At 36.8% G+C, this 7,139-nt stretch overlaps 1 pseudogene; it reads right to left on the bottom strand.

The window, feature by feature from the left end:
- Positions 1 to 3,551: 3,551 nt before the first annotated feature.
- On the bottom strand, positions 3,552 to 4,162 carry LOC147584302 (large ribosomal subunit protein eL43 pseudogene; annotated as a pseudogene).
- Positions 4,163 to 7,139: the final 2,977 nt, after the last annotated feature.

The raw sequence follows: 7,139 nt of genomic DNA, 5'->3' as shown, positions 1-7,139 counted from the left end.
TGACTGGATTCATGATTTAATGGAAAATATCAAATTTTTAAAAAAAAAATTTCTAGTAATTACAAATGAATGAAAATGAGCCTTCCTTATATACCTAAAATGCTAATTTACGAGACAGACGAGATACGTATCTTTTCTCTTTTCATTGACTATGCAATCCCTCTCTCTCTTTCTCAAATAAATAAACATTAAAAATTTATGAGAAACTTCTAAATTCTTCTTCAGAGTAGCTATACCATTCTGCACTCTCACCATCAATGTGTGAGTGTTCCAGTGGCTCTACATCCTCATCAGCACTTGGTTGTGTCAGTTTTTAATTTGAGCCATTTAAATAGGGGACCAATGGTGTCCAAATGTGATTTGAATTTGCATTTCCCTAACAGCAAATATGAAGCCTCTTTTCGAGTGATAATTTGCTATCCAGAGACAGTCTTTTGTGATGTGTTCAAATATTTTATCAATTTTTAATTAAGTTTTAAGAATTGAGTTTTAAGAATCCTTTCAATACAAGTTCTTTAACTCTTTTCCAATGCTTTCTGTCTGTAGCTTCTCAATCCATTCTCTTAATGTCTTTCACAAAACACAGGTTTAATTTTGATGTTCAATTGATCATATTTTTCTCTTATGAATTGAACTTTCAAGGTCAGATCGGAGACTTCTTTCCTAAGGCTATATCATTAAGATTTCACTCCAATTTCCTGGGTGCCTGAGTGGCTCAGTCGGTTAAGTGTCCAATTCAGCTCAGGTCATAATCTCACAGTTTGTGGGTTCGAGTTCCACATCAGGCTCTGTCCTGACAGCTTAGAGCCCGGAGCCTGTTTCAGATTCTGTGTCTCCTCCTCTCTCTGTTAGCCCCTCCCTTGCTAACGATCTCTCTCACTTTCTCAAAAATAAGTAAAAAGGGTTAAAAAATGGTTTTATTCCACGTTCTACAGTTTTAGATTTTGTATTTTTCATTTAGCTCACTGATCTACTGAGTTTACTTTGCAGAAGATGAGAAGTTTAGGATGATATTTTGCTTTGGGTTTTTGTTTGGCCAATGGAGGACTAATTGTTCACACCATTTGAAGAGACTATTTTTACCCATTTAATTACCTTTGCACATTTGCCAGAAATATCTGGTCATATTGGCATGGGTTTAAATCTAGACTCTCTCTGCTGCTTCATTGATCAATGTGTCTACCCCTTCACCAAAACCAGTGTGTGAATTATTATAGTATCATAATAAGTCTTAAAATTGAGTACTCTGATTCTTTCAACTTTGTTTTTCAAAATTGTTTTAGTTATTCTAATTCCTTTTCTTTTTCATCTGTAATTTAGAATTGGCTGATCTATATCTACAATAATTTCTACTGAGGTTCCCACTAAAACTGAATCATATCCATAGATCAATTTGGGGAGAATTTACATCTTTACTATGCTAAGTCTTCCAATTTATCAACAGGGTATGTCTCCCCATTTTTCAAAAGATTTCCTAAAATTTAGGGGCGCCTGGGTGGCGCAGTCGGTTAAGCGTCCTACTTCAGCCAGGTCACGATCTCGCGGTCCATGAGTTCGAGCCCCGCGTCGGGCTCTGGGCTGATGGCTCAGAGCCTGGAGCCTGTTTCCGATTCTGTGTCTCCCTCTCTCCCTCTCTCTCTGCCCCTCCCCCGTTCATGCTCTGTCTCTCTCTGTCCCAAAAATAAATAAAAAACGTTGAAAAAAATTAAAAAAAAAATAAATAAAAATTTTTCATCAGCATTTATATTTTTTCAACATAGATTCTTTACATATTTTGTTAGATTGTTAGATTTATACTCTAACTTATTTTAAATTGCTGCTCCAAAAAAAATTATTGCAAACTTAGTGGGGGGAGGCACAGAAAGAGAGGGAGACACAGAATCAAAAGCAGGCTCCAGGCTCTGGGCTGTTAGCACAGAGCCCAACGTGGGGCTTAAACTCACAAACCGTGAAATCATGACCTGAGCCTAAGTCAGCCGCTCAAACGACTGAGCCACCCAGGTGCCCCGATAATATTTGCTATTAAATATTGAGTAAGAGTGATGACAGTGGACACCATTGCCTTGTTTATAATCTTAAAAGGATGTGTTCAGTCTTTCACCACTAACTATGAGGCTGGTTATGAATTTATTTGGAGATTCTCTTTGCCAGATTAAGGGAATTACTTTCTATTCCTAGTTTTCTCTGGCTTATGAAGAGATGTTGAATTTTTTTCAAATGCCATTGAGCATCATTGAATGTGATCATATAATTTATGTTCTTAGTCTGTTAATATGATAGACTAAATCAACTTACTCTCAAATATTGAGCCAACCTTGCATCATGCTCTTTTTACATATTGCTGAATTCCATTTACAAATATTTTGAGAATTTTTTGTGCGTTTGTGAGAAGTATTATAGTTATGCTTTTTTCTGTTTTTGTCTGGTGTTGGCATCAGAATATCGCTGACTTCACCAAATGAGTTGGCAAGTTCTCATATTTCTTTTACTTTCTGAAAGTAATTGTATAGAATTTGTTACTTTCTGTTCTTTTTCTTCTTCAAGTACAATTTGGGTTTGGAAAGATGTTCTCCCCCTGAAATTTCTATTCATATGACAAATCCAGTCATTTATTTCTTTATGTATAAATGTTTACAGTTTGTGGCTTTCAAGCAATTGGTTTATGTCATTTGTCAAGTTTATGTGCATAGAACTATTCGTAGTATTTCCTTGTAACTCTTTTAATCATTTTGGAATATGAATTCTTATGCATCTTTCTTTCCTGATTTTGGTCATTTGTGTTCTCTCTCTCTCTCTCTCTCTCTCTCTCTGTGCCTTTGTTAGTCTAGGCGCAGGTTTATCAGTTAGATCTTTTCTAAGATCTTTTCCAAATTGTTTTGTTTATTAACATGAGAGCTTAGACTGTGGCTTGAAACCTTTCTAATAGTCAACATTTAATGCTATAAATTTCCATCTCACCACTGTTTTAGCTGCATCCCACTAACTTTCATGTGTTGTATTTTCATATTTTTATAGTTCAGAATGTTGTCTAGTTTTTGAGATTTTTTCACCTTCTGAGTATATACAAATATGCTAAGTTTTAAGTACTTAATTTAGCAATTCTTTTGGATTATATGTCCTTACAACAAATTCTCATTTTTTTTTTTAAATCTGAAAATGTATTCACTTCACCCTCATTCCTGAGCGGTATTTTCACTGGATATAGAATTCCGAGTTTATAGTTCTATTTTGGCACTTTAAAATTTTTTTTTCAACGTTTTTATTTATTTTTGGGACAGAGAGAGACAGAGCATGAACGGGGGAGGGGCAGAGAGAGAGGGAGACACAAAATCGGAAACAGGGTCCAGGCTCTGAGCCATCAGCCCAGAGCCCGACGCGGGGCTCGAACTCACGGACCGCGAGATCGTGACCTGGCTGAAGTCCGACGCTTAACCGACTGCGCCACCCAGGCGCCCCTATTTTGGCAGTTTAAAATGTTGCTCTGTTTCTAGTGTTCATGGGTTATGATACAAAATCTATAATCTCAATAGGTCATTTTCATATGGCTGCTTTCAAGAATTTTTGCCCTTAGGTTTCAGTATTTTGCTTATAACGTACATTTAATACATTCCTTTGGCGGTATAATCTTTGTTATTTGCTGAGCATTTTCAAACCCTACATTTACATTTTTCACCAAATTTGGCAAGTTTTCAGTCATTATATTTTTGTTGTGTTGGTACATAAATTAACCCATTTATTCTAAGGTAGCAATGTTTCCAATGGTGGAGCTTCTCCTGGTCTTTCATCTCCTTCAGTCTTCTGATGGCAGACTTTACTGTGATGGCAGAAGTGGTGTTGCAGGTCCAGGCAATACCTGCTACCGTTTTCATGCAGTAACCTCAATGCCAGATGCCCATCTCTCCCTTTGTGTCTTGGTTTTGTCACAGAAAGAGCAAGTGTACTTGGTGTGCTAGCTTTTTTCAATCTTCTTCACCATTTTCCGAGGCAGGCACCATAACAGGTCCCAGATTTACTGACGATTCTGACTTTCTTGGTGCATTTAGCCATGTCCGTGCATACTAGGTCTGAACCCAGAGAGGAACAGCTATTATATTTTTAAACGTTTTGTTCTGTACGCTCTTTCTGTACATCTGTAAATATAGTATTAGACCTTCTAAAAATGTTTTGCCAGTGATCCCTGAATCTATTTTTCTGTCATTCAGATTGGATCATTGCTATTGATCTATATTCAAGTTCACTGATCTTCATTGTGCTGTTGAACCAATCCAAGGAAATTGCCTTGCTTATTTTGTTTTCAGTTCTAAAATTTCCACTTGTTTTTTATCTCCATTTTTATTTCTCTGTTAATACTGTCTTTCCATATGTTATACATGTGTTTGACCCTTACTTTCAAGAACATGGTTTTAATAGCTTTTTTCTTTAATATCTATGATTCCCCTGTCTTATCTTTGTGTACACACTAATATTTTTTCCTTGTAATATGCAAATGTTTATGGTTCTTTGTATACCAAATAATTCTCTACAAGATCTCAGCTCTTTTGAATATCATGTTATGAAACTTGGAGTCTTGTTTAAATCCTATACAAAATGTTGATTATTTCCACATTTTTTGTTGTGGCTTCAATGTCTGTTTTCAAAACCTCAGCAGTGCCATTGCCTGCATGTCCACTGTCCAGTGGCCAGTGTAGGACCTGGGGCATGCCTCACCTACAGTCAGTTCTCAAAGCTTTGTGTATGCTATTAAGTGTGATGTCCATGCATGTGCAGTTCAGGAGTGAACCCGGGGATTCACACAGTTTTGTGTGATTGTTTCCCTGAGCTCACTCCTTTCTACTATCTCTCCAACCCTCTGAAGTTCCCAGAAGCCCTCTCTTCCTGATTCTTTGGCTGTAAAGCTGGAGTTTTGGTTCCATGGCTCTGCTATGTACTTCCCATTATTATAGATGCCTGCAGGGCAAAGTGGTAAAAAGAACAGAGGGGGAAAAAAGGCAGAGGAGATTCTCCCTATGCTCTTGCAACCACTGGACCTCCCGAAGAGGTTTGTACATTCAAGTTTTACACATTTGCCCAACTATCACTGCTGTTTTCACTACTGCCACTGTGGGGGTGACCTGGAGGGGGGGGGGTGGGGATAGGATGGAAGAAAGGAACTGAAAAACAAAATTAAAGGCATAAAATTACTCTTTTGACACATAGGAGCCCACTTTCCCAATCCTCATAAAGTAAATAGAGAGACTCTGTTGGAGCTCTTTCTGTCTGTACTTGATGTGCTGTGTTGGGTTTCAGGCTACAATTCATTCAGGGTAGGAAATTCAAAAAGGGAAATAACATTTATTTTTCAGTTCTCAGCCATCCCATGCCTTCTGTCCAGAAATGTTGGTTGCATTTATTTGCTAAAACAAGGGTAGAGGATGCTTATTCCATCTTGACAAGAAAAGTATTTCTACTTTTTAAAAATAATTTTAAAAATTTAATTGTGGAAAGAAACCTTACAGTTTATCGTATTAACCATTTTTAAGTGTACAGTTTGATAGTGTTAAGCATATTCACTTTGTTGTTTAATAGATCCCCAGAACTTTCTCATCTTGCAAAACTAACATTCTCTGCCCATTGAACAACACCTCATTTCTCCCTTCCCTCCAGTCACCATGCTGTTTTTTGTTTCTATGTTTGACTCCTTTAGGTACTTCACCCAACTGGAATCACACAGTATAGGTCTTTTTGTAACCGGTTCCTTTCATTGAACATATTCTCTTCAAAGTTTACCCATGTTTCAGCACATGACAGAAATTCCTTCTTTTAAGGCTGAGTAATATTCCATTATATATATATATATATGTCACATTTTTGTTCAGTTCATCCACTGATAGAAGTTGCATTGCTTTCACCTCTTGGCTATTGTGAACAATGCTATTATGAACATGTTATGAACATGGGTATGCTAATCACTCTGAGACTCTGCCTTCAGTTTTTTGGGTGCACATACCCACAAGTGCACTTGTATCACATGGTATCACATGGTAATTCTAATTTTTTGAGAAATCCCAATATCCATAGTTGTACCATTTTACATTTCCACTAACAATGCACAAGACTTCTAACTTCTCCTTATCACCAAAACCTTTTAACTTTTTTATATAGTAGCCATTCTAACGGTGATGAGCTCATGTGGCTTTGATTTGCATTTTTCTAATAATGATGTTGAACATCTTTTCAGGTGCTTGTTACCCATTTATGTATCACCTTTGGAGAAATGTCCACTCAATCTTCTGACCAGTTTTTAATTGGAGTTATTTATTTTTTGTTGAGTTGCAGGAGTTCTTTATTCTGATTAGTTTCTTTTTTTTTTTTTAATTTTTTTTTTCAACGTTTTTTTTTAATTTATTTTTGGGACAGAGAGAGACAGAGCATGAACGGGGGAGGGGCAGAGAGAGAGGGAGACACAGAATCGGAAACAGGCTCCAGGCTCTGAGCCATCAGCCCAGAGCCCGACGTGGGGCTCGAACTCACGGACCGCGAGATCGTGACCTGGCTGAAGTAGGACGCTTAACCGACTGCGCCACCCAGGCGCCCCCTGATTAGTTTCTTAGAAGATATATAACTTATAAATATTTTCTCCCATTCCATATGCAGACCTCCATTTTCTTTTAGCTTCCAGTATCACTATTGATCAAGAGGTCTGCCCTCTTGATCCTTTGTATGAAACCTTTTCCGCCCACCTCTGAAAACTCTTAGGATGTTCTCTTTTCTCTCAGTTATTCAAAATTTCATAATGTAAATTGGCATGTATGTATTCTACTCCATTTTTATGACTCATTTTCATTTAGAAAGGTCTTTCCTTCAGTTCTTGGAAAAATACTTCAATTCGCTCAATAAAGATTTCTTCCTTTCAATTTTTGGTTTCTCTGTCTCCTTTTGTTCTAATATGTAGGCTTATTTGAGAACCTATTCTATCAGTTAAGTTGATATTTGACACTACTGTTATTTGAACTTATATACTTTTAGTTGTACATTTATAATATTCCAGATTCCTCTTATCCCTGTTTTTTTAACTATTGAATTAGAAATTTCATTCTTTAATTCTTGTTATTGTTCTGAAATTTGTACATTTCTGTATCTTTCATTGTGATTTAGGCTTA

The sequence above is a fragment of the Puma concolor genome, chromosome A1 (assembly GCF_028749965.1).
Source record: "Puma concolor isolate L17-30 chromosome A1, mPumCon1.1.hap2, whole genome shotgun sequence".
In the NCBI taxonomy this organism is placed as follows: domain Eukaryota; kingdom Metazoa; phylum Chordata; class Mammalia; order Carnivora; family Felidae; genus Puma; species Puma concolor.
This window is presented reverse-complemented; position numbering and strand designations above follow the sequence as displayed.